The 20,104-nt window shown below is 36.7% G+C and overlaps 1 pseudogene across 1 annotated transcript; it reads left to right on the top strand.

Moving 5' to 3' along the window:
* The first annotated feature begins 6,858 nt into the window (after positions 1 to 6,858).
* LOC147517973 (tubulin beta-1 chain-like) lies at positions 6,859 to 12,574 on the top strand (annotated as a pseudogene). Its single transcript, XR_015211655.1, has 11 exons — positions 6,859 to 6,999; positions 7,093 to 7,434; positions 8,019 to 8,147; positions 8,652 to 8,830; positions 8,996 to 9,085; positions 9,487 to 9,547; positions 9,642 to 9,739; positions 11,036 to 11,087; positions 11,247 to 11,341; positions 11,782 to 12,032; positions 12,124 to 12,574. The product of XR_015211655.1 is annotated as a tubulin beta-1 chain-like (transcript).
* Positions 12,575 to 20,104: the final 7,530 nt, after the last annotated feature.

Genomic DNA, 20,104 nt, shown 5'->3' with positions numbered 1-20,104 from the left:
AGCTCTACCATGTCACTAAATATATGAAGCATACATCATTTGGAAGGTACCGGGGCATTACAAAGGCCAAAAGGCATTCGATTATAGGCATATGTTCCGAAGGGACATGTGAAGGTTGTCTTTTCTTGGTCATCAATATCAATAATAATCTGAAAATAGCCAGAGTAGCCATCCAGAAAACAATAAAAGGCATGACCAGCTAGACGCGTTCTAGCATCCGATCTATAAATGGTAAGGGAAAGTGATCCTTTCGTGTCATAGCATTTAAACGCGTCAGAATCAATCTGATTCTCCATTTTAAGTAGGACCTCGAGTGACAACATAGTCACCCCTTCCCGTTACGTACCATGGTAACTCCCGATTTCTTAGGAACTACATGAATGGGACTTACCCATTCGCTATCGGAGATTGGGTATATAATACCGCGATCGAAAGTAAACGCAAGACTTCTTCCCTAACCACCTCTTTCATGGCGGGGTTCAAAGCGATACCGAGGTTCGCGAGAAGTCTTCGCGTTATCCTCCAAATGGATACGATGAGTGCAAACATTAGGGTCAATTCCCTTAATGTCGGCTAGGGACCAACCAATCACAGACCGATGTTCCCTAATCACCCTTATTAAACATGTCTCTTCATCCTTAGTTAACAGAGAAGATATAATTATCGGGTGACTACCATCCGGATCAAGTTGAATATATTTTAACTCCAGGGGAAGAGGTTTAAGCAACCGTGTGGACGGAATGTCCGTTGATGTTTCATAAGTGTCCTTATCTTTGCGTAATGAAGACTTGCTTAGGTAGCAAGTCTTCGTGAATCGATATATATGGAGCAACCGACGAATTACAATTGGTGTGGACTCGGGATGGTGTTGACTTCCTCTAAGTAGGAGTCATTTACAAAATCTGAAGTTCCAAAAGAAAGGAATTTGTACATATTGTTTTCGTGAAAGCGTGTTGTTAAAATAATCTTGAGCTAAACTCTCGATCATGCTAACCTCCCCATCTACGGGCGAATCGGTAACTGTTTCATCATTTTAAAACATTTACCTCGACGAAAGATGGCCAAAAGATAAGGACATCTTTCCATCGCGACAATTTATAAGCGCATTGGCGGTTGCCAAGAAGGGCGCCCTAAGATGATCGGTCTGAGTCATTAGCGACTTACGTATTGAGGATAACAAAATCGCCGGGGATAGTAGAAATCCGAACCTTAACAAGCACGTTTTCCACTACACCTTTAGGATACTTAATTGACTGTCCGCTAATTGCAACGTTATTTTTGTAGGTTGCATTTCGTAGACCTATTTGTTTATACAAGTAATACGGAGTAAGTTAACACTAGCCCCGTGTCTAATAAAGGCGGTCGGTCGCCGTGGGAATCTCCTAAGGTGCATTTTACAAGAGGGATCGACCGGGGTCCTTGTACTTAACAATTCCATTATTTTCGGATAAAGTGGGGAACCGCTCAGTTAAAAAGCGCCTTTCGGTATGTTTGTCTTTCGCCTAGTAGTGCACAACTCTTTAAGAAACTTAGCGTGGTTAGGTAGCTTTTTTAATAGCTTCGAGAAAAGGAAGGTTTATCGTTAGATTCTTGAAAACGCGTTCCTAATTTCCTCAAAGTTTGTATCCCCGGGTTAGCATGGCTAATTTTGAGGGAACGGTGGTTTCGCTCTATATTTCGTCGATATGGCTCTACTTGTCGCTGTGTAACCTTGGCTTTTCGGTTTCTTTGGTTGTGATTTAGCGGGTACCTCTACCGTGGTAGGCTCCTCAGTTTCTATTCGGTATCTAGTTCGATATCCGGTGTAGGAGTAATGATGGGGTAACTATAGGCGTAGTTACTTTGTTATCAACCACTCTTCCGTAACGGAGAGTGGTGATGGTATTTAGGTCACCTACGATTGTAGTTTCCGTACTAGAATTACCGTTTACCTCAAAGGTCGTGTTTCTTTGTTTTAGGGTTTGGTATCGCTTGTCCCGAAACACGCCTTTTGGTTGGGCTTTAAGCTTGGGCTAACCGTTGTATGCCCCGATTTATGGATTGTAAAATCTGTTGGTTTGATTGAGTCATTATGCGGAAAAGTTGTTGGGTAACTTGTATAAAGCGTCGACACGATCCGGTTGTGTAGGTGTAGTAGTCATGGGTGGTGCGACCGAACTATCTCTCGTTGATTATTTATGGGTGGGTTGTGATAGTTATTATTATTAACCTAACGATACCTTTATTGGTATTATAATTATTATAATTATTCGACCTTGTGCTTGACCTTGTTGTCGGTAGTTGCGCTTTGGTTGTTATAATTATTATAATTCCCTGACCTTGTCCTTGTCCTTGTCCTTGTCCTTGCCTAGGTGGAGCTTGGTTATAATTGTTTTTGCTTGCCTAACGTTTTGATTATTGTACCACTGGAGGTGTTACTTGTTGATTATTTCTCCATTTGAAGTTGGGATGTTGTCTCCCAAGGGCGTTAGGAATAGGATAGTTATTAATAGAGTAAACATTATCTTGTTCGGTGGTTGTTGTTCATAAGCTAGAGGACAATAATCGTCGTGGTGCTCTCACGGACTCAAACAGAAATTACATGGGTTGGAGTTTACATTCATGACGGGATAGGCTTTTGTTGAGCGTAAATAGCCTATACTTTTTAGTTAGAGATTCGAGTAAACTTTTAAGTTCGGATCGGTTTTCTTCTCAAACATACCGTGGCCTTGATTGAAGAAGAACTAACTGAGCCGGGGGATATCATCACTACCCCCAATTATTATTCCGTTTAGTTTGGTCTTCTAAAATTTGTAAGCCTCCGGGCTCCTTTACTTAGGAAACTACCCCATTCATTATGTCAAGGACTTCTTTATGGTGGTGTAGAAGACCTTTGAAAAGGCACGAACTAACGGTGTCTTTAGCTAAGTTATGATGTGGACACTCTATAAGGAGATCGGTGAAGCGATTCCATGCCTCGAGAAAATGATTCATGAGGATTCCGCGGAAAAAATGAATCTTTGAAAGCATCTCATCCGTCTTTAGGGGTGGGTAAAAATGTTCCATAAACAATGAACAAGTTTAGCCCCACGAATTCCACGAATTGGGCAGTTAACCAACCAAGACGCCTTTATCGGCTAATGTGAAAGGGAATACCTCCGGTTTAATTCCGCACCTACCGTAGGATGATGGAATGTTGTAAGGACTTGTTCAATCCCACGACGTATGCCGATAAGGTTTTTCATGGTCTAACCCATGAAAAGCGGGTAACAAATTAAATATGTTTGGGGATTCAAAATCCCCCACTGGGTCTGCTAGAACAATGCATGATTTAGGGCTATCACTCAAGGCTTTGTAGAAGTCGGAGAGAGGAGTCTCTCTTTCTTCCCCCATTATGTCAGGTGGTGTGTGTGAAATAGTAGCTAGAGGTGTAGTGTGTGGTATACTAGATAGACTTGTTTTTGTTGCCGTGTAATTACGTTTGTTGTTTTGTTCGACCGGACCTTAATCTCATGCAAGACTAAGTTGAGCTTAACTAAACATGCAACACTCCAAACAATTTCGATATACTAGTAGAAAACCTCTAACTGGAAATGCGAGGTATGGAAGAAAGGAATACCGATAGCGTCCTTGCTTTCGCTTATGAATAGTGTCTTGTGTAATGCGCGTGTCGGTGTATATAAGAGATTAGAACACTGAAAAATATGAAAGATCAAAGTTTGAATCAAACCGCCGTCGAAATCCGAAAAATTTAACATTGGCCGCCAAGCATAGATAGCATGTCGGTCGCCCCAGTAATTGTCAAATTACGTTGTTTTAAGCGTGGTCGGCCCAAATGGGGGCTGGTCGCTCGGTGTAAATTGGAATTATAGGTGTTTGAGCTGGTCGCTTGGTATGAAGGGCGCTTCCGATTGGTAGACGAAATTCCAGTAACTTAGCGCGGGTCGCGCTCTCCTTGGGCGCGGGCGCACTCCGTGTATTTTCTCGCAGAATTTGTCAACGCTGAAATGGGCAACCACAGTATGAAACAAACAAGGGTGGGTGGGTTTAATAGGACTTAAAAATGACTACTTCTACAAGGAAAACAATGCTAAAGTGCAACTAAGATGGCAGCGACGCCATTTGATAACTGTAGAATGAATAGTTTACCTACGAAATGAACGATGAATTCAAAACGTAAGTAAACTAAAACTGGACTTTTACGAGTCTCAATTATCAAAGCTTCTACTCTCGATGCGAATTGCACTAAGTGGAGTAGGAAGTTCGTTCCACTCCTAGTTCCCTAGCATGGATTGTTTTATAAGTCTAAGAAATCAGTCTTAAGTCTAATGAGAGCTTTACGAAATGTTATGCTAACAAGACGCGTTAATTTAAATAACGAGATATAATAAATAACAAGATAAAATATAAACTAAAGTTAATCCCACTGGCTACGAAATACGATTGTTTGAATCTAGATAAATAAATTAGAGGAGAATTGAATCCACCTCGAATCCAACTTAACGACCTAGCGTAGAATGTTGTATCTCAATTCTCACGTTCTTACGGCGAGAATTTCGAGTTCTAATCCCTAGTGTTCATGACATTCCTACCGGATACTAACTAGCATGTGAGGTCGTCCACCCATTCTCATGGCGAAACACGACCTTCTAGAGTGGAATAGATTCTACAACCAATTCTATACTAACCACCAAGTTTTCATCAAGGCTTCATCAACCCCTCTAATGGAGGTTTTAGCCTTGATTCATCAAACTAACATTTCCCATTGAATTTAAACTAAACATAATGTAAGAAATTGAGATTTACTTAATTAAACAATAATGAATCTAATTTAATGGCTGGAATGAAATAAGAACAAGAATTGAAATTAGATCTAGAATGGAAATAACCAAATTCGAAATTGACAAACTAACTATTTTATTTATCTAATCAATCAAGAACAATGATTCAAGAATTTAATCTAAAACCGGAATTGAAATGGAACTAACACTTAATTAATTAATAAAACTAGATCTAGAATTCTATATATTAATTTAGGTCTAACTAGCTACCATTAACAAATAGTGAAGCTTTTGTTTTTATACATCCAGATCCAAAAATCGTGCATGGGCTTGGAGCCATGTTTTGGGCCAGAGAATCAGGCCCAAAACCCATTCTTTCAAATTCAAAAGGCCTCTTCAGCTGCAGTTCGCTTCAATAGACTTTTCGTCCACTTCTGCTCTTCTGATTGGGTCAAGGCTTGGACCATTGGAAAGCTCTTTCCGAGCCGGTCGTTTTGACATAAGGTAGGCCCAATTCCGAGGTCTGAGTGTAAAGATATGGTCTTTGGAAGTTCTGTTGACTTTGTGCATTTTTTTTACGCGTGCGTGGACTTTGACTTTTCATCTTTTGACCGGGCTTTACAAAGGCTTTGTCTTCTTGAATCTTGGCCTTTAATCACCGAACTCCTTAGTAACCAACCATTGCTCCTTTATCTCATCAAAGTGGCACATTCTCGCACATAATTGACTTTGAAGCCCGAAATACATAAAACACGTGAGTCGGTCTTTTAACTCTTACTTATTACTCACATAATTGGTCTAAAAGTATGACTGATAAGGGGTTAAAACTACAGTTTTGGGCTCTTATCATACCCCAAATAAGTATGAACAATAATTATTCTTCATACATTAACAATTATTGTTCATACCCCAAATTAGGAGTGTAAAAAAAAACCGTTGATCCATCATCCGGTAGGGTACCCGGTCTTCACCCGCCACCCAAACCCGCACCGACCCAAAAACAGATCCGTTCCGCCCCGCCACTGTTTTTACGCGGTCGAGCTATGGGTGTAGGTTCTATGCTCAAACCCGACCCGTCAAGCCGTCCGACCAGCACCGTGTCAAAAGTCATTGACCCAACCCCGTTGACCTGCATAATTTCAAAACTCTAACTCTAATATTTTTGTATTTTGTTTATATTTTCTTTTAACTTTTGTAGAAATTTGGGAGATATGAACACAAACTTATGAGTTCAACATCAATTTCAAATATTCAAGTTTGAACATTAGGCAAATATCAAAAGTTCAAATTCAACTTTCAAATTTTGGAGAAGATGAATCATTCATCCTTGTATTAATTTCGAATTCTTTTAGTTTATATTTTATTGTTTTGTACTATAGATCCTTGCTCTCATCTTCATTTTATCATGCTATGGAAAATAATCAATTTACAAATAAATTACGAGAAATAAGTTTCAAATTTGCAGATATGGTTTTGGATTCAAGTTCAAGTTTTTTTATTTTTGTTTATTTTTTATTGATTGATTCCATTTTTTTCTCTATATTGTGAATTGAAAATATATTACTTGCAGAATTAGAAAGTTTTTTTTAGGTGAAATTGGGATAAAATGATAATTTCCACCTGACCCAGATGACCCGCCTAAAACCTGCCCCGTAAGCTGACCTAACAGGTCGGGTGATGGTACTAAGACATAACACTTCAACCCGCCCCGCCCCATCGGAGACCACTGGATTTGTATCCCCTAGACCCTCTTCCCCATCACTATTTGACCCGTGGTTGACCCGACCCGCCCCGTATTACACCCCTACCCCAAATAGGTATGAACAATGATTGTTCACACTACAAGAAAATGGGGCTTTTGCCATGGATGACCCAGAACGTTTGCCACAGACCAACACTGTCGAATAATTAGCCACAGTTGCTCTCTGTTGGTATTGGCATGATAGTATTTTGCAACCTTTCTCCACGGTCAGAACACGTAGGTGTTCCCACAGTTTGGACCGTTGGATCAAATCTTGACACTATCTATTCTTTCCCACGGTTATACTGCGCCAACGTAGATCCAAAGTTGCTCCAAAATTTCAACCCACAAAAACTCAAAATATTCAGAAATAGTTAGAAATTAATCTCTGTCACCATCTCTCTCATTTTCTTCCCTATCAGTTCGTTCCCCACCACCACCTCTCTAACAGTTCGTCACTACCGCTTCTCTCACGATCTCTCTCACCAAACATCAAAGGTAATGTTTACAAGGGTTTATTTTATTAAAAGTTTCTCATTTTTTTTGTTTTGGATGGAAATTGAGTAAAGGGTTTTTTTTTCGTTGTTACAGATTCTCCGTAAATTGCAAGTCAACAAGCTAAGAGAGGCACTTGAAGAAGCATCTGAAAATGGGTGTTTGGTTAAATCCACTGACATTGGTTTTGAATCTGTTTGCAATGAGGATGGGAGTTTGGGGAAGTCAAGATCGCTTGCACAACTTCACGCCCAAAAGGAGTTTCTTCAAGCTACCGCACTTGCTGCAGACTGTATTTTTTATTCTGAAGCTTCCATTCCTGACCTCCTTGAGTCGTTCAATAAGTATCTTACTATGTACCCAAAGTTCTAGCCTTCTGAGAAGATTGATCAGCTGAGATCGGATGAGTATGCACACCTTTCCGATATGGTTTCCAAGGTATGTCTAGACTACTGTGGTTTTGGCCTATTCTCTTACTTTCAGACACTTCAGTATTGGGAGTCGTGTGCATTTAGTTTGAAAGAGATAACTGCAAATTTGAGCAACCATGCCCTCTATGGAGGCGCTGAGAACGGCACTTCTGAACATGATATAATGACTAGGATCTTCTATAGTCCTTTTATGATCTTTAGCATGACTAGTGAAAACATCTTAGTAAAAACTTAAATTGTCAGTACTGCCATTGAGCCTATTCTTTAGTTTGGTGCTAGTTAACTGATTCTCTTCATCGGTCTGTCTCCAGGAATTCATCTCATGTTGTTTCCATTCCTTGATTGTTCTTCTAGCGCATGAATGATCCCCTTCAGTTCAAGAGAAAGATTAGATATACTTGGATTCCTACACATTAAGATTACCATATTATCTAAATGTCCTTTTTTTTTGTGGTTCAATATTCTGCTCCATCAAAGAGTGCCACTCTTTTGTATAGTTTACTTTGACTAAATCTGCATTTGTTTCTACATCAATTCTTGCTTTTATCTGTTTATGCTATTATTTGGCTTAAATTACTAATTTTGCTTCAGGTGCCTATCTTGGAATGACTGGGAAAAGGATTTCTTCACCTGTTGATTCCCTTTATATTGGTCTTGGGACCATCATGTGCCATCTGGGAAGCTGGTTTCGCTGAGGGAAACCCTTCAATCTCTTACCTTGTATGTATTGAATCAACTTTCAGTTCATGACATGATATTTGTTTTTGTAAGTTATACTTTAATTGGTAAAAAAACTAAGTTTCGTAGCTACGAATGAGCCCTGTATACCTAAACTATTCATTATCTGTGACTTTTGCAAAGTATAGTTGATGTGCATGTCAATTATTTTCTGCCATGATGCTTGATTGATTCTTAATGTGTTTGTGAAATTGAACATGAAAATATCGGATTTTCGTCCTCTCCCTTCCCATGGGATTATCCAAATCTTTGCTAAATAAAAGTTTTTATGTTAAACGAAGTTTACTCGGTTGCATTAGTTTGGTCCTGTTGGGGGAGTTTTAATGGATTGCCTTCTAGGTCCTGATATTAGTTACATGTTCTGTCAATTGATACATGTGAAAGTTTACTTCACAATTTAAACATTTTGGAGTCTTTTCCTCTTCAGTAAAATTATTGTCAGCCTCTTGAATGTGATTTTGGTTTGTATATCCATTGTCGAAATAGTTCTGATGACCAGCACAATGACGTCGAGACAATACTCAGAGACCACAACATCACGCCTAAATCAGAGTCCCAACTGAAGTTGCTATTGCCTCAGATAGTTTCATCATTCAGCCCAGATAAGTCTGTCGCTGAGATAATAGAAGAATTAAAGAAGTGTCAACTGAGCACTGACAGTACAGGTATTTATAAGTTTTTGTGAGGGATCATTTTCTAAGACAGATCAAAACCTTTCAAAATGCATTTTGATTTGACCAGCAAAATTTATTAGGTTTACTACTTTGTTATTATCACTATCGTTCTGATTTACCTATTTGCCTTCTAAATTTGTTCTGGTTTAAATAAAGAAACCATGAGGAGATCCTTTGGGGCGAGAATTCGTTGTTGAGTCGACTGGTGTGTTCACTGACAAGGACAAGACAGTTGCCAACTCAAAGGTTATAAATGATTGGCATTTTACTGGTTCATTTTAAGATAAGGAGTTGAGAATATAACTTTCATACCTTCATTTGTGGTTGAGTATATATATATATATATATATTTGCCCATTTTAAAATTATATTGTCTTTGTTTTGGATGTCTTGGTGATCTGGGTGGTGAAAAATAGGTTATCATTTCTGCCCCAAGCAAAGATGCTCGTATGTTTGTTATGGGTGTCAATAAGAGCGAATACAAATCTGGCATCCACATTGTCTCAAATGCTAGCTGCACTACCAGCTGTCTTGCTCCCCTTGCCAAAGTTTTCAAATTGATATGTTTTGCATCAATTGGATTGGTTTATCTACTTTATATCTTTTGTGTAGAGGTTGTTTTTCTCATTGTTCGTCATGTTGAACAGGTCATCAATGACAAGTTTGGCATTGTTGAGGGTCTTATGACCACTGTTCACTCTATTACTGGTTAGGTTTTTTTTTTTCATTTTCAGTTGATTTTTCTTACATTGAGGGAAAAATCTTTAAATCATTTTTTTAATTAATTTCTTCTATTGTGCAGCCACGCAGAAGATTGTTGATGGCCCATCAATCAAAGACTGGAAAGGTGGAAGGGCTACATCATTCAACATCATTCCCAGCAGTACTGGTGCTGCTAAGGTACTAGCATAACCTTTTTTTTTTTTTTTTCCATTGGTCTTATATGTTCCTTTTTGAGTTTTGAGTAAGACAGTATTTATTACCCCATTATAAAGTTGAAAGATTTTGAGGTATGGATGCGTGATGTGTTGAATTTAATATGCTAGGTCATAACTATTGTTTATACGGTCACAATTTGTTTCAGTTTAGCATATTGTTTGAAATTCTTTAAGTTGCTTCCCATTAAATTTCCTTGTCTTGCTCCCCATTAAATTAAAGCCTTAAAATAACAATTGAAAAGGAGACTTTGAAGGGAGGTTTCATTGATGAGTTGATGGGTATTAATTGATGTTGTGTACACATGGTAGCAGAGTTGATCTTAAGGACTTGATTAAAGCTTGAGATCAGTAAAAGGTGAAGTTTTTAGTTGGTTTGGTTGCTTATACTAAGTCAAGGAAAAGTTAATTTATTGTCAGAAAATATTGTGAGAAGGGTGAAATATTTGTTGAGTGGATATTTGAAGTTGGTCAAGACAGATGAGAATGAAGTACCAATAGTTTAATACTAGAAGTAAGTGTTTGAATGCTGCTCTATATGGTTCAGGGACATAGAAGCAAACCATTAGGCTTGAATACCATCTGTACATATTTTAAGAAAAATGTTAGAGAGAAGGATGCCTTGTGTTGATTGTTCTTAACTTCCTCGATACGTTAACTAATTTTAGGAATCTATTCTAACTATTTAAGTGGACTGATTTTGGAAGATGCACATGAAAGAAAGCTATGTGCTTGTTTGAAAGAAAGCCAGCATGGTTATATTTTAATTTGTTGAGTATGTCTTAATTACAAACCAAAATAAAAATTCATGAACTTAATTATGTTTGTTTCAGCAGTTACGTTTGTAGGTCATAGAGTTGTTGCAGAATTTTAATGCTTTTTGGTTATAAAGTTGCTCAAGTATTAGGAATTGTTATAAGTGTAGTTTAAATTGATGTTTATGTCTTTGCTTGTTTGTCTTCTTTGACCTGAGTAATTTACCGAGCTTTTGTTATATCCTGCAGGCAATTGATCTTTAAGTTGATTAATATTGATATATGATTTTTTTTTTTTTTTTGAAAGAAAGCAAGCCCATTTGTATTAGCATTAGCTGCATTTCGCTCCTGAAATCCCACACCTTACTTTTGGTCAGAAACCTATACCTTTCTTCTTATTTCCATGCAATTACAATGCCTCTTTCTTTATCTGAAATCAACGTTTATGTATGGGTTGTAGGTTGTAGATTATGCTTAATGATTGATTTAGGGATTCTTGTTTGCAGATTGAGTAAACAGATGGGTCTAGAGGTGATCGTGATGTCATATGCAGTACACGTTAGTTTCTCTGTAAAGTTAAAATTGATTTACACTGATTTTTCTACTGCTTTTAGCAGGTCGGGCAAATTTGAGTCAACTTCATCAGGTAATTAATATATCCAAACATTTATGTTTATCTATATGCTCACTGGCCCTATTGTTTTTTTTTGTGTGCAGGTGGATGAAACTCTTCATTTCTTCAATCAACTGCAGCTTCGCATCAAGTTGTTGCAACCAAGACTAAGACTTTGCATGATGCCCGTGATCGATTGGTATGTCCAATTCCTGCTCTATTAATTCATTCTCACTTTCTTTTTCACCTGTATTTCAATTTCCTTATCTGGTAGTATTGTGCATCTACTAATAAGAAAATAGAAAAAATTATGGTAGCTCTACACTTATTTATTTTTATTCAGTTAACATCATGGTACGTTGTAGAACCTCCTTAACATCTCGCCCCAAACGGCACCACTGATCTCCTTTATCTAGGAAAGAACACACGGGAGAATTTAAGCTCTATTTGAAGCTGTTTTTAAAAGGTTTTTTTTACGGTAATATGTATAACATTCCTCCAATCCATAAAATTTTCTTCTAGTATGTTCCACCATACTTTCTCCCGAGTCCCACACTATGTCTAGATGGTGGGGATTATATTTACTACAATTACAGTGTGATGGTATCTGATCTTTACCATTTCACTTCGCATTTTTAGGTGCATGGGGTTCTATATTATCTCATTGGGAGGAGGGACTGGATCTGGGATGGGGACATTATTGATATCGAAAATTAGAGAAGAGTATCCTGATAGAATGATGCTTACTTTTTCGGTATTTCCTTTTCTGAAAGTGTCTAATACTGTCGCTAAACCTTATATTGCGACGTTGTCTGTTCATCAATTGGTTGAGAATGTTGATGAGTGTGTGCTTCTTGATAATGAGGCTCTTTAACTCACTACTCCTAGCTGTAAGCATTTTTTTTAAACCTGTTGTGTTTTGTTTATTTAGTAGTTTTAAAGGTTAGAAATTTATTCTTGGTTCGATTTGTTTATTTACAGTTGGAGATTTGAATCATTTGATATCTGGTACTATGTCTGGTGTGATGTGTTGTTTGAGGTTCCTGGGACAGTTGAACTCTGATTTAAGGAAGATTGTTGTTAATCTGATCCCGTTTTTGCGTCTTCACATTTTTATGGTGGGTTTTGTTCCACTCACTTCACTTGGTTCTCAACAATATATGGCTTTGACTGTGCCGAAGCTTACTCAACAAATGTGGGATGCAAAGAACATGATGTGCGCTGCTGATCCACAACATGGGAGGTACTTGACTATATCTGCAATGTTCCATGGGAAAATAAGTACTAAGGAAGTTAAGTCGATGAACAAATGATTAATGTGCAGAACAAGAACTTGTTTTACTTTGTGGAGTGGATTCCGAATAATATGAAGTCTACTGTTTGAATGTTACGGATAAAACAATAATTATATATATTTTTCTTTTTTTTTAAATCTGAAACATTTTAGCCACGGCCACTATCTGTAGCTAAAGTACAAAATTGTGCGTAGCAAATTTACTTTTGCCACGGCCTATGCCACGGCTTTCCACCCTCACAAAATCTGAATGCTACAGCTTATCCAATGGCCATCCTCAGTGGAACTTGCTACGGCTTATGCCACGGTCACAAGCTATGGCAATTGCTACGGCTTTCCCCATGGTCATTCTAAGTGGGAAGTTGCTACGGCTTGAGCTGTGGCATGGACCGTCGCATCTACCCACGGTCTTGGGCTGTAGCTAAACTTTTACCAACAGGTCAAAACCCCACGGACTTGTGTCAATTAATAGCCGTGGCTAAAGCTCTTTGCCCACGGATTTGGGTCGTGGCTAAAAGTCTGCTTTCTTGTAGTGTCATATTCCAATAAGTGTTCTTATTGATCATACATTATGTTTAGGTACCCAAATAGGTATGAACAATCATTGTTCATATGAATAATATGAATAATGATTATTCATACCCCAAATAGGTATGAACAATGATTGTTCATAGCTCATTTTGATGTATGAACAATGTCCCAAATAGGTATAAACAACAATTGTTCATAGCTCATGTTGATGTATGAACAGTGATTTCATACTCCAATAAGTGTTCTTATTGATCATACATTATATTGAGGTATGAACATTGATTGTTGGGGTATGAACAATGATTGTTCGTACTCTAATAAATGTTCTTAATTATTGATCATACATTATGTTTAGGTATGAACAGTGATTGTTCATATCCCAAATAGGTATAAACAATTATTGTTCATACTATATACACCGGGTCGTTTCGGTTGGGCCGGGCCATTTATTATTTCGTACCAGGGGTATACTTGACATTTCATCTACCCGAGCCATTTTTAATTTCACGTCAAGGGTATACTTGACCTTTCATCTACCCGGTCCTTGTGAGTGATTAAAAAAAAATGTCATCTCGAGTTACGTTTTCTCCCAATTTGTCCTCTAGAGTTACTCCCTGAAAAAAAAAAAAAAAAAAAAACCTCCGACATTCCCATTGTCACACCAAATTGGAAAAGCTAAAAAAAAAATAACCCACACAACATTGGCAATGGTGTGCAACATTGTCACAGTCACACCACATCCGCATCCAAAACTATAAATTTGCATCCACGGATGTGGCTAGACAGGTGATACCTCTACATTTGCCTCCACCTAGAGATGGTTTTTCGCGAAATTCCGAATGGTAGAGGCAAATATGCAGGTGATACCTCCACCTAGAGATGCTCTAACACCCCAAACACCAAAATGTCATTTCAATAGGACTACTAGAAGGTTCTTAATATAAAATTTGGCTAGTGTGATAAATCCAGCCAAATTTGTGGCCTTGTCTAGCAACTACCATAATTTTTGCTGTTTGTATGTTAAATTTCGACGGATGGCACACTTTTTGTTGTCTATGCTTTAAATTTCAACTTAAAGTTTAGAAAATATTAGACGAACAACACACTTTCTGTTGTCTGTTTCAATTTGGCACTTCAACTTTAAAACCTCGATTGGAACTATTTTTCAGTTTTCACATGGCAAATTTGACTTGGCTAGCTAAAATTGCCCAAAAAATTTAGGTGACATCTTTTAGTAGCTCTATTTAGCAGCTCTCCATTGGATTTGCTCTAAATCCTAATGAAATACTAGAAAGTTACAAACGAGTAGTGCTACACGAACCTACTTTTTAGACCTATTTTTTAGATCTATTATTGCGAATCACTATTTGTATAACGTTGGTTTGCATTGCAATACACACGGACACGAATCTTTATGTAAATCAATTATTATAATTTTTGACATATGAGTAGATTCAAATAGTAGGTCAAATAAGTGGGTCCGGTGTAGCATTACTGGTTACAAACTCCCAAGAGTCCAAGACAAATATGTACTAGACTATAGTAAAACCTGAGTTTGGAAATTCTTAACTACCAAAGAAACGGCGGCCAGCCTTTTCCAAAATTACATCCCTAATTTACAAAACAAAACCTATTCAAGAATTCATTTATGAGTGAACCAAAATATAGGCTTGATGGGGAAAAAAACTCACTTAGGGCATCTCCAATGGGGGGTGCATGGTGTAAACAGTATAAAGTGTAAAGTTTACACTTCAAGTGCCAAAAAACTCTTTCCAATGGGGGTTGTATATTGTAGGTATGTAATAGGTTATTAGTTAATAGATGGGGTGGGGAATTCCTCATCCGGCTATTAGTTAATAAAAAAGCTCGGACATCACTTCAACTAACGTGTGAAGCTTTATTTTTCTGTTTGCGACGGTCTAACTCCGTCGCTCAGTCCCATTTATAAGTTTTGCAAAACACGGACGTTGCTTTGAATGTCGATCGTATGAAAGTGAACCATTATTTGTTTTAAGCTTTTGCAACGGCCAAACAAGTCATTTTTCATTATTTTGAATGGGCTATGACAGTTTAAGTCTGTTGTTATCTCTTTTTACACATTTGCCTCTACTTACCATTGGAAGAGACACAAGTAGTAAATATATACTTTATATATTTGGGAGTTAGATAGAGTGTATAATCCTAATGGCGCTTATGTGGAGCCTATGTGGAGGTGGATTTTTACACTCTCCATTGGAGATGCTCTTATTAGTAACATTTAAAACTCATGAAAAGGAAAACTTTATTAACCAGAACATTCCTTTTTGTATTTTTCATAGAACTACTTAAGAAAAAATGACGATTGGATTATGTAGCCCAAGTGGGTTCCATGCACACAAATGACCTCATCCCGGCCTGAAACTCCATGTGCTCTCAAATTGAGTTGGTCAGGTGGTCCTGACAACACAATTAGAAATTTCGATCTCTCTGAAAATACCACAAGAATCAGCCGCAAAACCTAGCTGATCAGAATCATGAATTTCCAAGTATTAACTGTATATGGAGTTGTTATAAATTTATCTTTTGTGCAGACATATACAACTTCATATTAGAAAAAAAAATCTCTTGGAATTATAAATTGAGATCTAAATATTATTAGGAATTAATGATCGAGTTTAGCAAGTTTGTGTTGCTATTGAATTAGCAAATTCATAATGGTAGTATAAGTTATTTTAGAATTTGGTTGGTCATAGAAGTTTCTAATTATGAGTAGGGTTACTATTTAGGAAGTAGTGATTATGGGGTTGGCTACATCGACATACATAATTGACATATGGAAATGACATATGCAATCCTATCTAACTACATAATGAACTAAAAGCTGATTTTTTTGGGGATGCATCTCCACAGCATAGAGAGTTGGAGACCATCTCCACAAAAAATAGCTCTTTTGAACACGTCTAACCTTACCAAAAGTTGAATTCAAGTTTGAAATTTATCTTACAGTCCATAATTTAAACACCTTTTTGACAAGACTAGAGACATCTAGTTGAGCTGATTTTTTGTGGAGATATTATCCATTGTAGGTAAGTCATCTCTACCAAAAATCAGCCCTTAGTTCAATGTGTAAGTCCATTTTTGAAATGTGTATGTTATTTCCGTATGTCAATTATGTATGTCGACATAGCCAACCTGCGTAATATGTTGGGTGTTGCCGGATACTAAGAATTAGGAGAGAATATGTAGTAGTGAGAATACATAAGAGTCAATTGAGTGGTGCAAGTTAATGAAAGGCGAGAGAAGTCAGGATGTTCACATGCATGATTCTTTTAAGGTCTGTATTGCTCAAGTTCAATTATTAATAAAGAGATATAAGTTTTGCTACATAGTGTTGTTCTCAACGTGAATTCTTTTAGCTTACCAACGTGCTTGTGTTTTTTTTGTGATTTCGACGGTTTTTGGTATTTTACAAAGTTGTACAAAGCTGTGATAATTGAATCTAAATACAAAAGTCTTAGATTCTACATTTGGTATCGGAGCTATAAGTTTAATAGATCCAATTCAATTAATGACGACAAATGATGTTTTTCCTTATGGTATGATTTCGAAGTTTGATAAGAAGAATTTGAATAATTGGTAATTTCGGATGGAGATTTTATATCAAGATGATATGTGGATGGTTCTAAATTTTGAGAAGATCATGAATTTAAGGCATTAGAGTTTACAGATAGAGATAGTATTCAAGTACCATAAATTATGGAAAGTAGTTGATCAAGGAATTGAAGAACTTGAAGATTAAGCACAACTTAGCCAAGTTGAAAAAGATTCACTCACCAAAAACAAACAAAAAGACGGTAAGGCATTATGTTTTATTTTTAAGGGACTAGGTGCTTCAAATTATAAAAAAGTTGGTTCCTCGTACTCAAACTTCAAAAGATGGATGAGAGATTTTGTATGATTGTTTTGATGGTACTGATGAAAATAAAATGGACAAATCTAAAGGTTGGTGTTACAAGTGTAAAGAACTTGGTCATTGCAGATATTTGAGTGCAAATACAAAAAATATAGAGTTGTTGAAAACCAAGACATTATTATCGAGAACAAAGAAGATTCTCAAACTTTGTCATTGAGTTGCAAAACATGGGGTGAAGATCAAGACAAGTTGTGCCCAGAAATTGGGTGTTGTAACCAGAAGTGTGAAGAAGGAGAGTTGGTTTCAGTTCTAAGTGTTCGTAAGCAAAATCAAAAATGGTACAAGCCAAAGCCAAAGCTAAAATGGCACAAGTCTAAACCGGAACAATACAAGAAGGTTTCGATATTTCATGGGAAGAGTAAACACATAGAAATCAAGTGCAAACATGATCACATTGGGATGAAATTTTATCAACTAGAATGTCAAGTTGCTTATATTATCAAAGAGCTGCTGAAGGTCGAAGCGTTTATCAAGTTGAAGGTGTTCTTGGGAATGACTGAAATCTCAATTTAAGAGAGGTTGTTAACATTAGTAAATAGAGATTTAGCACTCGCCATGAGATCTCAATTTAAGAGAGGTTGGAATTATAAATTGAGATCTAAATATTAAATATTATTATGAATTAATGATCGAGTTTAGCAAGTTTGTGCTGCTATTGAATTAGCAAATTCATAACAAGTTATTTTAGAATTTTGTTGGTCATAGAAGTTTCTAATTATGAGTAATCTACTATCTATATACTAAAGTAGAGACCTCCAATGAAAGATTTTCTCTCTCCTAGGTGACACTCTAATATAAGAGTTAGCCTTTTTTTAATAGCCCCTACAATACCATGTAGACTTCTCTCTCAATTAAAACTCTTGACTTCGATCTCTCTCAATTAAAACTCTACAAAAAAGTTCAAAAATAGTCTAGACACTATGTTCCCTGCATTAATTCCAACCAACCTGAAGTCTGAATAATACGTCCATCAAACATAGAAGTCATTGATTACATTTTTTTTAAGAGGCAATGTTTATGAGCTGGGAACTTTTTGATATATATAAACTTTTTACATGGGAGAATATGCATAAACGTCTATTGGGATCCTCAGAAATATAATTGTTGACCTTAAATCTTCACCACTGGTAATGCATAACCGACGACAAAGAAGAATTCATCAATTATTTGCATTGTTTCAATTATTAGTTTGTTTGTTTACTTAAATTTACACAAAACAAGAGTCAATTAAAGAAATTATATTGTACGTTCAAAAATAGTCTAGACACTATGTTCTTTGCATTAATTTTGTTTAACATGTTATTGTTCCACTCAGTCCGACATTACATGAATCACACATTATAAAAGTAATACTTGAGGAGAGAGATCGTGCAGATGAAGCAAATTGTTAGTAATGTTAGTAGTGGGTCACTAGGTTTAGTAGCTTATACTCATAGGAGACTTCCGTGAAATAGCCATATAACTTAAATTTTTTCCATCAAAAAGTGCTAGACCAAAACCACAACCAGAAAGAAATGGATGCCTTACCTAGGCTGCATAGGACACGTAGATTGATAGAGTACGCATTGGAGCATAGAACACATTTGATCTTAATAGTGTTTCAGTACATAAACGATGTTCGAATATTGTGATTTATATACGCATAATACCTAAAATATCTCGGGCGTATGCCCGGGTTTAAAATCTAGTTATTACTATTTAGGAAGTAGTGATTGGCTATATATATGTTGGGTGTTGGCCGGATATGATACTAAGAATTAGGAGAGAATATGTACGAGAAAAAATTCGCTCTTAGGCGCTTAGGAGCGAAACGTCTCTTAAGTACTCATCCACCACACATCTAACATCTTTTTAGGCTATTGATTAATACTAGTTAATTAAAATCTAACTAAAGATTTATTTTATTCTCTATCCAAATCATTCCATTTTTTTCTCCACAAATATTTTTTTTTTGTAAAAAAAATAATAATAAATAATTAATTTCAATTAAAATTAAAAAAAAAATTTGCAATTTTTTTAATTGAAATTAACCATTTATTTTTATTTTATTTTTTATGGAAAAAAAATTAGTGGAGAAAAAAAATGAAATGATTTGGAAAGAGAAGATTTTAATTAACTAGAGTTAATCAACAATTAAATATATATTAAATGTGTGGTGGATGAGTGCTTAGGAGACTTTTCACTTGTAAGCGCCTATGAACAAAAAATTTCTCGAATATGTAGTAGCGAGAATACATGAAAGTAAATTGAGTGGTGCAAGTTAATGAAAGGTGAGAGAAGTCAGGACGTTCAACATGCATGATTCAAGATTTGTATTGCTCAAGTTCAATTATTAATAAAAAAAATATAAGTTTTGCTACATAGTGTTGTTCTCAACGTGAATTCTTTTAGCTTATCAACGTGCTTGTATTTTTTGTGATTTCGACGGTTTTCTGTATTTTACAAAGTTATGATCATTGAAATCTTTAAAATGTAAACACAAAAGTCTTAGATTCTACAAAATCGAATAGTGCCTAATTCTAGAGGAGAGCAAAGGTGTAAAATAAAAGTTCTAGATATACATAGTGGCCGGGACCATGTGTCCCTGATGCTTAGGTGAATAGGTTATAAAATTGTGAGGGAGTAGTATTCACATCCAATGAATACCACATATGTGTCCACCACAATTATAAATATCGCACCGACCTCACATCATCAGCTCGCTTCATAGCGACTCACATCATCAGCTCGCACACCCAATCTAAGGTATTCGTCCTCCGAGCTCGCTCCAAAGTAGCTCAACTCGCACACCCTCATGCAGAACGTTCCACCTAGTGACATCATCCAATCCAAATGCAATCATTACCAGAGCCGTACTGACACAACCCAACCACTCCCCATCATTGCAGACTTCCTACCACCACCAATCCTACACGCATTCCTGATCTCGACCACACATCTGTACTCGCCAGTACATGTGTAGCGCAGATCTTCACGCTCAACAGCTATAAATACCCTTCGCTGGAACTACGCCGGACTGATTCGATTTTTTCCTCCTTAATCAAGAGAAGATATCGTGAGGCGCGATTCATTTGATGAGCTTTAACTTCGGTCTTTCCTAAATCCAACCCCATTCTCCTTCCTCCCTTGTATGTAAAGGAAAGCTAAAACACACTTTTACAAAAATGTACATACTCCTATAGTTC

Source organism: Coptis chinensis, chromosome 2 (assembly GCF_015680905.1).
Source record: "Coptis chinensis isolate HL-2020 chromosome 2, ASM1568090v1, whole genome shotgun sequence".
NCBI classification, from domain to species: Eukaryota; Viridiplantae; Streptophyta; class Magnoliopsida; order Ranunculales; family Ranunculaceae; genus Coptis; species Coptis chinensis.
Note: the sequence above shows the minus strand (reverse complement) of the source record. Positions and strands in the feature narration are given on the sequence as shown.